The 19,020-nt window shown below is 42.4% G+C and overlaps 1 long non-coding RNA gene across 1 annotated transcript in view; it reads left to right on the top strand.

Annotated features, from left to right (window-relative positions):
• The window catches only part of LOC147578538 (uncharacterized), a 36,593-nt gene that overhangs the window by 7,205 nt on the left and 10,368 nt on the right, over positions 1-19,020 (top strand). Inside the window, exon 2 of the long non-coding RNA XR_015255325.1 lies at positions 9,119-9,218. This is a non-coding gene — a long non-coding RNA (uncharacterized LOC147578538). The remainder of the gene's footprint in view (positions 1-9,118; positions 9,219-19,020) is intronic.

Genomic DNA, 19,020 nt, shown 5'->3' with positions numbered 1-19,020 from the left:
GTTTGCCTCACTTGTCCTGAGGGAAGCCGGCTGCTGTGCTGTGAGGCAGCTGCGTGGAGAGGCCCACAGGAGTGATCTTGGATGTGAATCTGCTGAGGCTGCCAACAGCCACCTGAGTGAAATAATCGACTATAATAACTTCTTTCTGATAGACTAATTATCCCAAATTTGGTCAGTAGAAGTTCCTTGAAGCTGAGCTCCTTCCCATACATTCGCATCAGTCTTTGTGCACTTTCTTACTTTCTGGCTCACTCTGTACTTTCCCTGCCCCAGACCTGGAATCAGCCGTCTCTCCAAGGTTTCTTTTAGTGGAGAATGGCATTCAGAAACAAGTTTTGGCCACTAGAATAGTGCAACTGGAATATCATTGCTAATAGACCCCTTTAGTGGACAAAGCTAAAAACTGTATTTAAAGATTTTTTAATTAAAAAAATTTTTTTAATGTTTGCTTATTTTTGAGAGAGACAGAGACAGAACACGAGTGGGGGAGGGGCAGAGAGAGAGGGAGACACAGAATCAGAAGGAGGCTCCAGGCTCTGAGCTGTCAGCACAGAGCCCGACTCGGGGCGCTAACTCACAAACCATGAGATCATGACCTGAACAGAAGTCGGAGACTTAACCAACTGAGCCATCCAGGCACCCCTAAAAAAAGTTTTTAAAGAAATTTATTTCAATTCAAATCCAGCTCCATAGAGTTCTTCCTTCCATTCCCATTCCATGTCTGTATCTCTCTTCCTCCACAGTGAGAACCCTGATTCCCAAATCGCATCAATGTATTTCATTTGCTCTATCCTACAATGTACTCAAAATAGTTTCAGAATTACTACTCTAATACCATTTCAAAGAAGCCTTCTAAGAAAAAAATTCAAGACTTCTTTGCAGTTCTGTCTGTTCTTAGAATGATCCCACTAAAGGTATACACGGACAGTATTTACAAAGCATTGAAATGAACTCTGTGTGTGTGTGTGTGTGTGTGTGTGTGTGTGTGTGTGTGGTTCCATTATCAATTTGATATACAGTCAGATTTCTTTGTTTCTATTTGCATTTAGTTTTAGGGTTTGCTTTCTTCAAATCTTCGAAAACAATTTATTTTTTAAAGATTTTATTTTTTTAAGTAATCTCTACACTCAACATGGGGCTCGAACCCCCACCCCAAGATCAAGAGTCCCATGCTCCACCAGCTAAGCCGGCCAGGTGCCCCTGAATGTACAGGGTTAACTTACAGGGTTAAAGTTACAAAAGTTTCATAAGGTTTAAAAGTCAAAACTATATATAAAAATGTACATTCAGAAGTCTTATCCCCATCCTTAAGTTCCTTCCACTCCATTCCCACCCATCGACGATAGGCAATGTTTTTATTAGTTTCTGGTTTATTCTTCCTGTGTTTTTTTTCTTATGCAAAATGTAACATGATAGGGGTGCCTGGCTGGCTCCGTTGGTAGAGCATGCCAGTCTTGATCTCAGGATCATGAGTTTGAGCCCCACAATTGGTGTAGGGATTACTTAAAAAAAAAAAGGAAGATGCCATATCACAGTATTGAACACCTTTATCTTTTCTCTTAATATATCTTAGAAATCACCACATATTAATTCATAGAAATATTCCTCAATCCTTTTTTGGCTTTATATTTACTCCATTGTGTGAATTCCTCATAGTTTATTCAGTTAGTATCCTGATGGGTCAGCATTTATGTTGTTTCTAATATTTTGTTATTATAAATAATGTCTCGCAGTGAAGAACCTTATAAAAATACTGTTTTAGGTTTGTGGCACTGCACTTTCAGGGTGAATCCCTGGAATTCGAATTGCTGGATCAAAGGGTAAATGCATAGGTAGTCTTGCTAGGCCTTCCAGATTCTCTCCCTAGAGGTTGTACCATTCTGCTCTCCCACCAATGATTATGAGGATCCCCCTACTTTTAAGCAGGCTCCATGCCTGATGCGGGGCTTGAACTCACAAGAGATCAAGAGTCACATGCCCTACTGCCTGAGTCAGCCAGGCACGCTGAGAATGCCCTTTTCCTTACAGCCTTGCCAACAGAGTATATTACCAAACTTCTGAATTTTTGATAATTTGATAAACACTAATATGTCAATGTAGCTCTAATATGCTTTATATCATTATGAGTGAAGCTGAATATCTTTTTTTAATGTTTATTTATTTACTTTTGAGAGAGAGAGAGAGTGAGAGAGGGGCAGAGAGAGAAGGATACAGAACATGCAAAGCAGGCTCTGTCAGCACAGAGCCCAACGTAGGGCTCGAACTCACAAACCATGAGATCGTGATTTGAGCTGAAGTTGGATGTTTAACTAACTGAGCTACCCAGGTGCCCCAGAAGCTGAATATATTTTCATATTTTTATTAAAAAATTTTTTTAAGTATACATCTCTTTTTTTTAATTTTTTTATTTTTTAAGTCATCTCTACACCAAATGTGGAGCTCAAACTCATGACCCCAAGATCAAGAGTCACATGCTCACTGGGCTGATGGCTCAGAGCCTGGAGCCTGCTTCCGATTCTGTGTCTCCCTCTCTCTCTGCCCCTCCCCCGTTCATGCTCTGTCTCTCTCTGTCTCAAAAATAAATAAACGTTAAAAAAAATTAAAAAAAAAAAAGAGTCACATGCTCTTCTGACTGAGCCAGTCAGGTGCCTCCCATCTTTTCATATTTTTAAGACTCATCTACATCCCCCCCACCTTCCCTCTAGTAACCATCAGTTCGTTCTCTATAGTTATGAGTCTGTTTTTTGGTTTGTCTCTTTTTTTCTCTGTTTCTTAGGTTCCACAGATAAGTGAAATCATGTGGTATTTGTCTTTCTCTGACTTATTTCACTTAGAATTATGCCCTCTAGATCCATCCATGTTGTTGCAAATGGCAAGATTTCATCCTTTTTTATGGCTGACTAATATTCCATTGTGAATATATGTACCACATTTTCTTCATTCATCTATTGATGGACACTGGGCTGCTTTTGTAATTTGACTATTGCAAATAATGCTGTAATAGTAACAATGTAAACATAGGGCTGCATGTATCCCTTCAAATTAGTGTTTTTTAAATATTCTTTGTTTAAATACCTAGAATTAGTGGATCATATGGTAATTCTATTTTTAATTTATTGAGAAACCTCCGTACTGTTTTCCTTAGAAACTGCGCCTGTTTGCATTCCCACCAACAGTGGTTCCTTTTTCTCCACATCCTTATCAAGACTTGCTATTTCTTGTGTGTGTGTGTTTTTTAAATTTTTTTAAGTTTATTCATTTTTCAGAGACAGTGAGACAAAGCATGAGTGGAGGGAGAGGGAGACACAGAATCCGAGACAGGCTTCAGGCTCCAAGCTGTCAGCACAGAGCCTGACGTGGGGCTTGAACTCAAAACCGTGAGATCACGACCTGAGCTGAAGTCGGCCGCTCAACCAACTAAGCCACCCAGGTGCCCCTGTTTCTTGTGTTTTTGATGTTAGCCATTCTGACAGGTATGAGGTGGCATCTCATGGTGGTTTTGATTTTCATTTCCCTGATGAAGAGTGATGTTGAGCACCTTTTCCTGTGTCTGTTGGCTATTTCTCTTTGGAGAAATGTCTGTTCATGTCTTCTATTTTTTTATTGGATTATTTGTTTTCTTGGTGTTGAGTTGTGTAAGTTCTTTATATATTTTTGATATAACTCTTTTTCAGATATGTCATTTGGAAATATCTTCTTCCATTCAGCAGGTTCTTTTTTTTTTTTAAGAGAGATTTTATTTCTAAGTAATCTCTATACCCAATGGGACAGGGTGGCTCAAACCTACAACCCTCAAATCAAGAGTTGTATGCTCCACTAACTGAGCCAGCCAGGTATTGTCCCTGTCTTTTTGTTTTCTTGATTGTTTTCTTTGCTGTGCAGAAGCTTTTTATTTTGATGTAGTCCCAATAGTTTATTTTTGCTTTTGTTTCCCTTACCTCAGGAGACATATCTAGAAAAATATTGCTATGGCTGATGTCAGAGAAGTTCTTCTGCTCCCGAGGATATTTATGGTTTCATGTTTCATATTTCATATTTAACTCCATAATCCATTTTGAGGTTTTGTTGTGTGTGTGTGTGTCTGTGTGTGTGTGTGTGTAGGGTGTGAGAAAATGGTTAGTTTCATTCTTTTGCATGTGGCTGTCCAGTTGTCCCAGAACCATTTGTTTAAGAGACTGTCTTTTTCCCATTGCATATTTTTCCCTCCTTTGTCGAAGACTAATTAACCATATAATTGTAGGTTTATTTCTGGGCTCTCTGCTCTGTTTCATTGATCTATGTGTCTATTTTTTTAAGTTTATTTGAGAGAGAGAAAGAGAGAGCACATACGCACAGGGGACGGATTGGGAGACAGGGTGAGAGAGGATCCCAAGCAGGCACTGTGCTATCAGTGTGGAGCCCGATGCGGGGCTCAATCCCACTAATTGTGAGATCATGACCTGAGCTGAAACCAAGAGCCGGACACTTAACTGAACCATCCAGGTGCCTCTATGTGTCTATTTTTGTGCCAGTACCATACTGTTTTGATTACTACAGCTTTGTAGTATATCTTGATATCTGGGCTTGATTCTTCAAGATTGCTTTGTTTATTCAATGGTCTTTTGTGGTTCCATACAAATTTTAGGATTATTTGTTCTAGTTCTGTGAAAAATTCTGTTAGTATTAGGAAGGGATTGCATTAAGTCTGTAAATTGCTTTGGGTAGTATGGACATTTTAACAATATTTGTTCTTCCAATCCATGAGTGTGGGATATCTTTCCATTTGTTTGTGTCCTCTTCAGTTTCTTTCATCAGTGTTTTATAGTTTTCAGAATATAGGCCTTTCACCTCCTTGGTTAAGTTAATTCCTAAGTGTTTTATTATTTTTGGTGCAATTATAAATGGGATTGTTTTCTGAATTTCTCTTTCTGCAATTTCACTATAAGTGTACGGAAATGCAACAGATTTCTGTATATTGATTTTGTATCTTGCAACATTACTGAATTTATTTATCAGTTCTTGTAGTCTTTTGGTGGAGTCTATAGGGTTGTCTATATACAGTATCATGTCATCTGCAAATAGTGAAAGTTTTACTTCTTCCATAACCATTTTGGGTGCATTTTATTTCTTTTTCTTATCTGATTGCTGTGGCTAGGACTTCTAGTACTACGTTGAATAAAAGTGGTAAGAGTGGATATCCTTGTCTTGTTCTTGATCTTAGGGGAAAAGCTCTATTTTTTAACATTGAGTATAATGTTAGCTGCAGGTTTTTCATAGATGGCCTTTATTTTGGCCTCTTTTTCTTAATATTTTAATGCTCTTTATATTCCTAATATTACAGATTAGCCTGTATCTGTGATAAATGTTGCAAAGTTTTTCTTTCACCATGCTATTTTTTTTTTTTTTTTTTGCCATAGAGCAGGAGTTTGTTTCTTTTTTTTTTTTTTTCTTTTTCCAAATTTTAGTTTAAATTCTAGTTAGTTAACATATAGTGTAATATTGGTTTCAGGAGTAGAATTTGGTGATTCATCACTTACATATAATACCCAGTGCTCATCATAATAAGTGCCCTCCTTAATTCCCATCACCCATTTAGCCCATCCCCCACCGACCTCCCTGCATCAACCCTCAGCTTATTCTCTATCATTAAGAGCCTCTTATGGTTTGCTTCCCTTTCTCTTTTTCCCCCTTCCTCTATGTTCATCTACTTCATTTCCTAAATTCCACTTATGAGTGAAATCATATGGTATTTGTTTTACTCTGACTTATTTCACTTAGCATAATACACTCTATCTCCATCCGTGTCATTGCAATGGCAAGATTTCATTCTTTCTGATGGCTGAGTAATATTCCATTGTATATATACACCATACCTTCTTTATCCATTCATAAGTCAATGGACACTTGGGCTCTTACCATAGTTTGGCTATTGTCGATAATGCTGCTATAAACATCAGGGTGCATGTACTCCTTCAAATTTGTGTTTTTGTATCCTTTGGCTAAATAAATCCTAGTGCAATTGCTGGATCCTAGGGTAGTTCTATTTTTAACTTTTTGAGGATCCTCCATATTGTTTTCCATGGTGGCTGTACTGGTTTGCATTCCCACCAACAGTGTAAGAGGATTCCCCTTTCTCTGCATCCTCGCTAACATCTGTTATTGCCTGAGTTATTAATTTTAGCCATTCTGACAAGTGTGAGGTGATATCTCATTGTGGTTTTGACTTGCTGGGTTTGGGGTTCTTTTTATTAAAATAATTTTTTTAAAGATTGATTTTCAAGTAATCACACCCAACATGAGGCTCATCTCACAACCCCAAGATCAAGAGTCACACACCCTACCAATTGAACCAGCCAGGTGCCCCCAAGCAGGGTTTTTAAAACTGCTGCTGAATTTACTAATATTTTCTTTTACTGCATCTGGATATTTTATTTTTCATTAGAAAGCATTATTTGGGAGGTGGGCTGCGTTTGGACTGGGTTTCCATTTATCCTGATATCCTAATTCTCTCTGTTCTGTGAGGCACAGTAGTGAGACTTCTTTTCCCTTCTGCCAAGGAGGTGATGAAGGCCGGAGCTGAACCAGGCTGATGGGTTTTCACCTGTTTCTCTTTCAGGAGGTCCACATTGCCTCCTTTTGACCCAAGGAATCCTGGTTGGAGAGAGTTACAGATACTTAGACACTGTTCTAAACACCAGGTGTTTAACCTGGTAGATAGTAAGAGGCATGGGTCCAATTTTCTGATCAGCAACGTGGCCCCATGGAGTGGGGGTGGGATGGTGAGGGGAAAATAATCGGTGATCCTTAGAGTCCGGGCCACGAGGTGGCACTCCTTTAGATTCATTTCTGTGGGACTGTAGGAGGAAATGCTGTAAGTTTTCAGAAGAAAAAGGAAATGACTCGCTAAGTTTAACTGGCCAAAAGGAAGCCCCAGCGGGAAGTTCCCCTCCATCCACACAATTTTGACTTCTATAATCAGACTCGGTGCCTCTTTGCCTGTGTTAGAAAATATCACTTCTTCCATATCACTATGGAAGAATCATATCCATATGATTCCTCACCAGGAGGGCAATGTGGGCCGAGTTGTATGTGTAAAGATTGTCTTTGCTGTGAGTGTCTCCAGGCCCTGGGGTAAGGGCATGGGGAGAGAAGTCAAAGAGAAGTCAAGATGGTCACTGCATGACCTGTTCTTGGAGAGCCTGGACCTTGGAGTGACAAGACCTTGGTTCTTGTCCCAAAGCTACAGCCAACTGGCCCTATTATTGCACACATGCTGCTTAGCCTTCTATTACTGTGTCCTCATCTGCAAAATGGGACAACAAATGCCTTTCCTACCTATGTGTCAAGGATGTCAATGGGACAAAAGGATGTTAAGTGGAAATGTGTGGGGAAAGTAAAAAACACTGTGCAAATGTATTTTTATTATCATTATGGTTACATTTTGTCATATATGGATATATCTCTATGGAAGATACAATGGTCATAAGACTTGTATTCATAGGCTAATCTGCTGTTTATAAGGTAATTTTTTCATATACTTGTATTTTTTCACAGCTTGTATCAGGTGACTAAAGGGGTTCATGGTTCAAAAGTGGTTAAGAATTATGGACCTGAAAAAAGGAGCCAGGCTGGCCCCAGGACTTCCTCCCCATTTGGTTTCTACAAAGACTGAACTGGTTCTAGTCCCTCCGCAACTCCCAGATGGGATTGATAGCTACTGGTCTCACTTCTTACTGCAGCTGGTCTGGAGGGAGACAGAAAAGAGATGAGAGAAGGGTCTAAAAGGGGTGTGGAGTGTCTAGAAACCAAAGATGAAACTCTAAGGCAGTGGCCTTGCAGCAAATAGAAAACAAGTTTGTGTTGTAAAACTCTTCGTCATGCCACAGTGGTCTTCTTTCTGTTCCTCAAATGTGCCATGTGTTCCTATTTAGGGCCTTTTGCAGAGGCAATTTTGATTATCTAGAATGTTCTTGACCTGGCTCTTCTCCCTGACTGGCTCCTTCATATCAATTCCAATATCACTTCCTCAGAAGAGTCCTCTCTGATCACACAACCCCCCCGCCCCCAAGCACAAATTATCTTTCAAGACCACTTATCACCACAGGAAATCATCCTTTTTTCCCCCTGCTTATTTGTTTGTTGTCTACACAGCCCACCCACCATCTAGCAGAGTGAAAGCACCTTTGGGGCAGGAATTCCATGTCATTCCCAGAGTCTACAACTATCTGACACAAGGCAAGAACTCAACACGTGCTCATTGGGTGGATGCGTGTCTTAAAAAAGGAACTGTGTTCTTGTTAGAAAATGCTGCATCTGCATCTGGGACTTTTCTTTTTCCCTTGGTGCCAATGTCAAAGTCCTCAGGTCCTGCCCATGTGTTCTACTTCTGAGAAAAGTCTCACACCCCTGTCCCCTCCTGCTCGCCACCTCCCACCCCTCACAGCTGCTGCTCCCTTGCCTGGGCACTATCAGCCCTGTCCCTCGCCCCCCGCTGCCAAGACTTTCCTGAAACACAGGTGTCTGTCCCCTCCTCCCTTGCTCTCATTCACCCCCACTCCTGGGACAACCAACCCCCTTCTGTGTCTTCCTTGCCTTCTTTGCCTTCCTTGGGGCTGAATCAAAGTGTGCTCCCCGTAGTAACCCCAAGCTTTGCTTTTCCGGCCAACATCTTGCCTGTCTCATTAGTGGAGCCCAAGCATGGCACTGTCAGCAGCTCCTCGGGAATCCCTGGAGAAGACAGAAGTGTCTGTCCCCTAAGTGCATGGAGCTTCTGAACCCGGCAGGTTGGGTGTGCCAGAGAGAGCTTACTGAGGATGTCTCAGGAGAGGGCCAAAAAGGGCCCCCCAAGGGCAGACCAGGGCCCTTACACAGCTCTTGGGGAGCCTGTGGGCAAAGATGTGGGGCTGGCCTGCCACAAATTGGTCAAGCCATTGGAAGGGCTGGAATGGAGCTGCACTCAGGCAGCTGTCGCTGTCCCCGCTTGTTTTGTAGCACAGATAGTGGTACACGGGTAGCAGGGGGTTGTCTCATAACTTAAGCGGAGAGAATGCAAACCCACTGAGACAGGACGTCTTGGCTTTGGTGGGGGAACAAATGCTGACTGCAGTTGACGGTGTGGCCCTTCTCTTTCCATCAACAGCTGTTGCCAGGTGGGGCCGGCCGGGGGCCAGCAAGCTGCTGCTTAGAACCGGTTAGAACCGGTTAGAACCGAAGGGGAAAACTTTCCGTAGGCTGTTCAGGTAATGATGTTTAGTGACCTTTCTTACGAAAGACATTATATATCTTGTGAGTTATTACCATTAAAGATATTTATTTTTTATACCAAATGTCTAAATTCATCTACTCCGTAGAGATAATTTCATCTCCTACTGTATGCTATCTCAGCAGAAACAATGCTTTCCCCAAATGTGTCAGTTCTATTTTTAAAAAGGTCCAGTGACCTATTTCTGTAACTCTCACACACACTGAAAGAACAGCGGAGTCTATTTAGGCTCAGCTCTGTCACTGAAAAGTTACCCCTGCCAGGTGTTCCCTACAGAGGTGCCACCTTGCCTCGCAGGAAAGAAGCATGATGAAGTAAGAGTATGGTCAGAGTGAGCTCCTGGGAGCGTACACACACACACACACACACACACACACGCACACGCACGCACGCACACACACTTCCCCAGTTTTGAACAGTGTCCAGATGACTACAGTCCAACTTTAGCCAAACTTGACATTAGGAGATTGCTTAATAATCAACTATTTCCTGGACAAAGAACTTGAAAAGATAATTTACAAAAGAGGAACTCAATTCATCAACTAATACGTGGAAAAAGGGTTAGCTCCTCTAGTAACCACAAAAATGAAAATTGTTAACAGTGCCACTGTCCAAAACTAACCTAGGGTATGAGAAGTCAGGGTAGTGATTACCCTTGGGTGGGGGGCAAGGGGTCAAAGGGGGCATGACAGGTGCTTCTGGGGTTCTGGTAACGTTTAGTTTCTTGATCTGGGTGCTGGTTACTTAGAAGTCTTCACTTTGTAAAAATTCACTTATGATTTATGTACTTCTCTGAATGTATGATAAGCCTCGCCAAAAATTTTACATAAGAAGACAATTCCACTTTCTACCTCTTAGGTTATATTATAATAATATATCATATTATATTTTACTTTACATATTACATATACATATATTAGTGATAATAGCCAGTGCAGTGGAAAGCCATCTCAAAGCTGGAATTTTCACATATTGCTAGTGACAGTGCACATTAATACAGCCCTCTTTGGGGAGCGATCTGGCAATATGAATTTAAAAATCTTAGAAGCATTTGTATTTGCTAGCTGCATAATTCCACTTCTGAGACTCTATCTTTAGAAATAATCCTAAATGTCAAAAAAGAGTTATGTGGGTGTGCCTGGGTGGCTCAATAGGTTAAGCGACCAACTCTTGGTTTCGGCTCAGGTCATGATCTCAGGTTCGTGAGATCAAGCCCCGCGTTGGGCTCTGTGCTGACAGCATAGAGCCTGCTTGGGATTCTCTCTTTCTCTCTCCTTCTCTCTCTGCCCTTCCCCTGCTTGTGTGTGCATGTACTCCCTCTCTCTCGAAATAAATAAATAAACATTAAACAAAGGGTTACGTGCACACATGCATTGCAATGTCATTTAGAATAACAAAAAATTTATAATAGTAAGGCATTGAAAGTAATATAAATGTTCAGCTATAGGGCAATAGGTCAATAAACTGATAAATACATGTGATGACATTTTATGCACTTATTATATAGTACACTAAAGTGAGCAATGACAGAAGGAAACACAATCTAGTAAGAAAAGCAGGATATGAAATTATAGGCACAACTATAACTATGTTTAAAAAAAAAAAAACACACCTATGCAGAAAAAATCACGAGAAGATAAAAAAGTGATCAATGTTCATGTCTGGGTAACAGGCCTATGGGCAGTATATTTACTTTCCTGTGTTTTCCAAATTTTATTCAATGAGTCTGTATTACTTTGGTCAAGGAAGTCATGTTTGAAGAGTAAGCCATGTGCCTTTTACTCAGTCTCAGGGGGTGCTGCCCTTTGCTTCTCCCAAATCCCCTACACTCCTGCCAGTCTGGGTTTCGGTGCCTCATGTACCATTGCAGGCTGTGGGGGGATGGAAGCATTGAAAATGGTCACCTCTGGGCGGGGAGCATATTGAAGCCCACTACACTCTCCGTTCTGGCTGATGTAGGTTTGGTTCTGATGACCCAGGAAGAACCCCTAAGCTTATCACTAGGGCTACAAGTGTGCCAAGGTCCCACCAAAACACTTGAAATCTGAGGGTGTTGGGGGGGGGGCTGTTGGCTCAAAAATAAGGGAAGTGCAAAATTAAAATTTACAATTTTTTTATTGCAATGACTACAAAATGTAAATTAGATCAGCTCCTTTAATTGTTAACATTTGATTTCATAAAAATTTCATTAAATTGGAGAGCAATTTATAGGTTTAATTTTTTATTATATTCAAGATTTTCTGACTCTTTATGACCTTTGAGAGAAATAATGGTTGATATATATTAAATTCTTTTCTGGTAACCATATAATTTTAAAAAAAACCTACAAAATTATGAGAGATCTCTCAAAAAGGGCAATATAATTGTGTCTCCTGTGGTATTATGCCTGACTCCAAGTAAGGTGGGGTCTCCACAAGTGAGAGTCCCCTGGGCCAAGCAATCTTTATTTCTCCCCTCAGGTAATAGCGAATCTTAAGAGGCCTCCCATCCCACCTTTGCCCTGCTCCAAAATGAAAATGTATTTAGGTCTGTTCCTGGGAAACATCTTACACTGGCTCCCCAAGCTCTCCTAAGGGAAGTCGGAGCTGACCCCCCAGGCCAGGTAGGCTTCTCTCCTGCCCTCTTACCTAAGTACTGTGCTTCCTTTAGTCAAACCACTTTCCTCTTGAGATTGTCCTTATCTGCCTCCGTTTATTGCCCTGAGAGTTCTCGGAAAGCAGGGGCCACTTTGTAAAGAACTTTCTTAACAGCGGGAATACTCCTGGAGGTGAGGAGGCAAAGCAGGAAGGGGGAGGGGTGGGAAGACAGACCCACCTCTGGAGATGGAGGGATGGGGGTAGAGCCTAGGGCTGGTGGGGCAGATTTGAACCTCTGGGTAGGCAGAGGCACCCAGTTCGAGGATACACCAGTCTGGAGTGCAGGAGAGGAGCTCGGATAGAGAAATCGAGTGGTGGCGACCAATATAAATGGGGTGGGGTGGGGTCGAAGTCAGTGCTGTGGCTGTGGCTGTGCCTGTGGCTGTGGCTGTGAGGAGCCCACTTCGGAAGTGTGGGCAGAGAGAGAGCGCTGTGAGAAACCTCACCACTTGTGGGCTGGGCAGAAGACAGCGTGGATGAGAGACAGATAGCAGGGGCTATGAAGTTCTCGGGGTTCCCGCAGAAAGAGGAAGAAAGCTCTAACAGGAGGCAGGAGGCAGGAGGCATAGCCACCCCTCCCTCACCCGAGGCCAGAGGTGCAACGGTGAGCAGTCATCTGCGGATCAGCTCTAGGCCAGGCCCTATACCCAATGCTTTGCAAGAATTATCTCAAGTGAGCTGCAGAACCCTGTGAAGATAGACCCCATTTTACAGACGAACACAGGTTGGCTGAGGAACTCGCGCAAAGACTCATGGGAAGGAAGTGCAAGCGTGTAGACCCGGCTCCAGATTCCATCCCAGAGCTAGGTTGTCTCCAAGTATGACTGCGGCTGGAAGAGCGTCCCCTGGGGGCCGGTTATTAGAAAGCCTCCAGGGAAGTGTCTGTGATGAGGGTCAAAGCCAAGCAGCAGGAGAATCGCTGAGTCAGGGAAAGGGGAAGAAAGACAGGGAGGGACTTTTTCATGAAGCAAAGGGGTATTTGCAATTTCTGAAGTGTATTTATTATTTTTTCCATATCAAGAAGCAATCGCCAGTTAATGCTTTTATAATTTTAATGTCTAAAAAATTACCTTAGCTGCTTCCAGGTGGCATGTGGGGCCTGAGGCTGAGAGCTGCCCCTGCCACCACCAACACGGACACTTTGTACTAATAAGTCTTGTTCTTGTGCTGGATGGTCCCAACCTGAAGCTGAAGAAGTCGCCCTGGGTGCAGGACCACGATGGTGTAAGCCCTGCGGGTGGCCTCTGACATCCTCGTCGTGGGAGGAACAATTGATGGTGTTGTTGCAGAACCTCCTAGCGTTGGCTCTGTCTCTGATGAACATGGGTGTCAGAGGCCAGCAGCTTTCTTGGCCTACGGAGTAAATGGCCAATATACTGTGGAAGGACTTGCATCCAGCTTCCAGTTTACAATGGATAGTGGGGAAGTTTCTGTTTCATAATGCTGGACCAATCCAATGCACCCAACATCCCACAACTCAGGAGATTTCTTCTACTCATTGGGCTCTTCTGTGTCCTGTTGGTTTGTTTGGTGGCTGGAACAGTCACGGGTTGGAAAGCCTTTTGGGAAGAAATCAGAGGCTATGAATTTGCTCTTGTTCAGGAAGTTTTAAAGGTTGCACTGATCCCCTAATATGAAACGTGGAAAAGGATGGAAAGCACCAGAAAAAGAAGCATCTCTGAAAAGGAAGAAAGCATACCATCGCTTGGACTAGATGTCTTGATATTGAAGAGCCAGGCTTGTTAATGTTTCTTCCTGCTGACCTATACTGACAAACCAATAACAGTTGAGAAAAAAGTTTCTCGTTCCTTAAAGAAAATATATTCCATTTCTAAAACTGTAATACTGAATAAAGTGATTTTTCTTTTACAATGCCCTGTTTTCTCCTTTTTGGAGAAAACACTTCTAAGTTTCAGGATTTCATGTAAAATCAGGAAGCAAGATCCCATAAGCTGAGAAGTCTGGACCGCTGATGGTGTTTCCCTATGCTGCTTTGCCTTTAAACAGATTGGGAACAGTACATTATTGCAGATACGTCTGTAAGATGGTTTCCTGAACAGTAAGATGTAGGGAAGGAGTAAAAGTAAATCATTTTTCTAATTAAAAAAAAATTACTTTTGAACATAGCAATAAAAACCTAAGCATTTCTCCATTCCTTGCCTAACTTCTTCCTTAATGTCACCTGAACTGGTTGTACCAAACATTGGAGGCCTTTCTTTCTTTTTTAAAAAATGTTTATCTTTGAGAGAGAGAGCACGAGCTCAGGGGCACAAGTGGGGGAGGGGTAGAGAGAGAGGGGGGACAGAGGATCCAATGCAGGCTCTGTGCTGACAGCAGAGAGCCCCATGCAGGGCTTGAACTTCACAGGAGATCATGACCTGAGCCGAAGTCAGTCACTCAACCAGCTGAGCCACCCAGGTGCCCCTGGAGGCCTTTCCGTTTGTTATTCGACATTATGGATTTTCTTCTAGTTTCTTGGTCCACACATCCCTCTATGAGACCTACCCTGGTCATCCTGTAATACTGTAGCCAGCCCCTGGCCTCAAACAGTGGGAGCTCCTGATCTCCTTTACCCTGCTCCGTTTTCTTCTTCTTCTTCTCTCCACAGTAACTGTTACCATTAAGTAATATTTTTGAGTTGTCTTTTAAGTTTACCGCACGATCCTCCTGATGACTACGGCGCATGCTCCTTGAAGGCAGGTGTCTTCGTCTTGTTCTGTGACCTAATCCAGGTGTCTAGAGCAGTTCTGGGCACTTAGTAGAAGCTCCATTCAGATTTTTGGAATAAAAAGAGGCATTGTCTCAAGTGGGCTGTGACTCCCTCATAAAAAGGAAAGGGCTGTAGCCAATGTTTGGAAGATGGGCGCCATCTTGCCATAGGTGAGAGAAACAGAAAAGGCACTTCACACAGGGGAGTGACAAGCAAATGCTGCAAGATAAAAGCTAAGTCATTTGAGAGGCAGTAAGTAGGCCAATTTGCCAGTGCCAGGATGTGTGGCATTGAATGCTGGAACAAAGGGTATGGATTTCCTTTATTCTTGTGGCATAAAGGCAATGGGAGGGAAGGGAAGGGTATTTATGGAAGGGTTCTGACTTGACGAGAGTCTTTTTTTTTTCTAAGTTTATTTGTTTAAATAGTATTTATACCCAATGTGTGGCTCGAACTCACAGCTGCAGGATCGAGAGTTGCATGCTCCCCTGAGCCAGCCAGGAGCTCCACAAGTGATATTTTAGAAAAATTGATCTGGAGGTGGGGTGAGGTGCCTTTTGGATGGGAATGGTTCCTTCTGGGATGTCTCCTTCAATCCCCACCCCCTGCCTTCATGAGCACTCTGGGGATTTACTGTACCCCCGTTTTCACTGTGCTCTCACTACTCCAGTTTAAGCCAGAATCTGAGTCTTAAGGTGTGGAGCACATCTTCGATTTGAAGGGAGGAGGATTTGGCTCTGACTGCTCTCCTTTCTCTAGGTGAAGTCAGGGGAGGCAATGGCCATGGCCTCTGGCTAGAAATGGCATGTGGCACTTGGAATGCTTCCTCCCGCTTCTCCCTCCTCAAATTTGTGTCACTGTCCCCCAAAGGGATGAATGAATGCTTGAGATTTCCCTAAGCAACAGTGAAATTCCAAAGAAGTAAAAGGCAGGGAGAACTTTGCCACATATCAAGAACATGGACAAATTTAGAGCTGGAGGCTTATGTTACAATTGCAAGTCAAACTCCAAGTGGGGTAACCAGCCCATTAGCGCAGGCACGTGAAAACTGACTTTTCTGCCATCCCTACGCACACACACGCGCGCACACACACACACACACATACATGTGTGCACACTCTCACATACACACATTCATTGGGCCCGGGAAAGATCAAGGCCAACTGCAAAGTACCCATTCCCCAAGACTCCTAATTTATATTGGGAACTAGCTATAAAGCTCCCCCTGGTCCCCCAATCTTCCCTTGCAATGATAAAGAGCATGTCACATCACACTAAATGTGACACTTAATCAAAACCCATCTTCTTTAACAAACCCTTAACCTCCAGCACATGAGAGTCACCAAGGCCAAGGGACGAGACAGGGAGCCGACTCAGGTGGCACATGCTTTGATTAAGATGATACAGATTTCCTTTTATTTCACTTTCATCAGAGTTGTAAAATTCGAATCTATCCCCTTTTTGATTTGACAACAGCACATTTCAGTAGAGGTTGACACCAAAAAAAGATCAGGACTTGTTCTCTCTTCAACCGGGAGTAGACGATAATTTCTCTGAATCCTCTTCAGTAATGATCGTCAGAGCTTCTGATCTTCCCATAAGCAAGTTTTGCAGAGAACACGGTTAAACCGAAGCACAAACCTGGCTGGCATCTGGTTCCTTTCTTAAGTGGTATCTAAATAGCCTTAATCTCTAGGCCCTGGAAAAGACCTCCCCTTCTCTGCCTCCTTTCTTGGGTCTTTTTTTTCTCAGACTTAAATCCTCAAGTGAATTCTTTTGCCAGATTTCTGGGGCAGGAAATCTACTTCCCTGCCACACAGTACTTGAGAAACTTCTGGGGGCTTCAGCAATTGTCCATTTCTGTAGCATGAGCTATGGTTTTTCTCATGACCAGTGAGGGATTTTGTTTTTAAACTGTTTAATCACTAGCTAGCTCCCAACAATACAAAGGTACTTCTACCTGGTCAATGTGCATTTATTGAATCTCAGTTATGGACGATGTAGATGTCGCAAGAGAAAAAAAGCTTCCTTCTGCTTCCAAGATACTGTCAATCTTGAAGTTAAATGTGATACCGGTATATACAGTACAATGTGACAAGTGGCTGCAAGAATTCCAAAGCACGGGCAGTTCATGAATCCAGAAAGCACGAAGCATCTACTGTGTGCAGGACCCTGTTCTAGGCACGGGATACCGCTGTGTACAAAATGGACAACATTCCTGTCTGCAAGACACTTACGTTCTAGTTGGAGCTGGGCAACATTTTCAACTTTTGTACATTCGGCTTTTGAACCACCCACACTTTCAAACGGTATACACTGACCTTCTCCATTCGCCCTTTGCAGACTGAGTTTGGAATTCCACGGACCCGCTGACGAGTGAAATGTCATAGCTACCACCTGACGTCACAACCATTGGGGCTCCAGTTCAGTCTTTGCAGTGTCAGTGCCCTTATTAGTCACTAAAAATGAAGAGACACTTAAAAAATAAAAGTGTATGTTATTGGTAAGACTTGTAATTCTCATTAACTTATGATTGAGACAAAGATGGAAACCATTAGGAAGGAAAAAAATCAAAATTAGAGAACCTATTTAAAATGTAGAAATATCAAATATTGAGTCTAACAAAGTATAAATAGGATTTTTAAAATTTATTTTTTGTTTCTGTGAGAGCAGTCTTATGAAATATGTTGGCAATAACTTGGGCAGGTCTTTAGCAAGAGCACTTGCCCTACATGTGAGACCTGTCTTTCCACTCCAAAGGACTGGGTGCTCTGGTCAGTACTAAGAAAGGACAGGTATGACCACCAACAAAAACTAAAAGACAACCTCCTGAATGGGGGAAGATATTTGCAAATGACATATCCGATAAAAGGTTAGCATCCAAAATATATAAAGAACTTACACAACTTAACGCCCCAAAGAAACCAAATAACCCAGTTAAAAATGGGCAGAGGATGTGAGCAGACATTTCCCCAAGGACATACAGATGGCCAACAGACACATGAAAAGATATTCAACATCACCCATCGTCAGGGAAATGCAAATCAAAACCACAATGAGATATCACTTCACACCTGTCAGGATGGCTAAAATCAACACCACAAGGAACAACAGGTGTTGGTGAGGATACGGAGTAAAAGGAATCTTTGTGCACTGTTGAGAATGCAAACTGGTGCAGCCATTCTGGAAGACAGTATGGAGGTTCCTCAACAAATTAAAAATAGAATTACCATGTGATCCAGTAATCAAACTACTGTATTTACCCCCCCCAATATATAAAAACACTAATTTGAAGGGATACATGCACCTGATGTTTATTGCATCATTATTTGCAATAGCCAGATTATGCAAGTGTCCATCGACAGATAAATGGATAAAAAAGATGCAGTATATATATACACTGGAACATTATTCAGCCACAAAAAAATGAAATCTTGCCATTTGCAATAACATGGATGGATCTAGAGACCAAATTAAGCTAGTTAGAGAAAGACAAATACCAGATGATTTTACGCATATGTGGAATTAAAGAAAGAAAACGCATGAACAAATTAACAAAGGGGGGAAAAAAGAGACAAACCAAAAAACAGACTGTCAACTCCGGAGAACAAATTGATGGTTACCAGAATGAAATAGGTGATGGGGATTAAGAGCACACTTCTTGAGCACTAATATAGGGAATCACTGAATCACTCTATTGGACTCCTGAAACAAATAAACACTGTATATTAACTATGCTGGAATAAAAATGAAAAGAGGGGGCGCCTGGGTGGCGCAGTCGGTTAAGCGTCCGACGTCAGCCAGGTCACGATCTCGTGGTCCGTGAGTTCGAGCCCCGCGTCGGGCTCTGGGCTGCCGGCTCAGAGCCTGGAGCCTCTTTCCGATTCTGTGTCTCCCTCTCTCTCTGCCCCTCCCCTGTTCATGCTCTGTCTCTCTCTGTCCCAAAAATAAATAAACGTTGAAAAAAAAAATTAAAAAAAAAAAAATGAAAAGAAAAGAAAAGAAAAAAAAGGAATGAAAGAACAGGCATGGCCCAGCACCAGTAAAGGTCACTTACTTTTTACTCAAGGACATAAGGAAAAACAGAATGCCCAGCATATTTCAAAGCAGAAGGGGGAAAATTGGTTTTCTTGTTTTTCCAGAAAGAGGAGATAAGTAATATGGCAAAGAATCTTCTCCTTCCCAAGGCCAGGTTAAGGCTAAAGAGTATGGACTAACCTAGAATGAGAACACAGAAGTTGATGCCTAGGGCCAGAGCAGGGAAAGAGTAAGTGTCAGGCCTGCATTGACTTTTCTAACTGGAGGCCTTTTCCATTGCCCTTCAAAGACCGTCATTATCCCACCCATGCCCCGAAAGGGGACTGGCATAGGATTACCCTGACGCGTGTCTGTGAATGAGTCAGTGCAGGATGGGACAGTGTAGAATGCGGGGG

Source organism: Puma concolor, chromosome C1 (assembly GCF_028749965.1).
Source record: "Puma concolor isolate L17-30 chromosome C1, mPumCon1.1.hap2, whole genome shotgun sequence".
Lineage (NCBI taxonomy): Eukaryota > Metazoa > Chordata > Mammalia > Carnivora > Felidae > Puma > Puma concolor.
The sequence above is the reverse complement of the archived record's forward strand: the minus strand, read 5'-3'. Positions and strand labels throughout refer to the sequence as shown.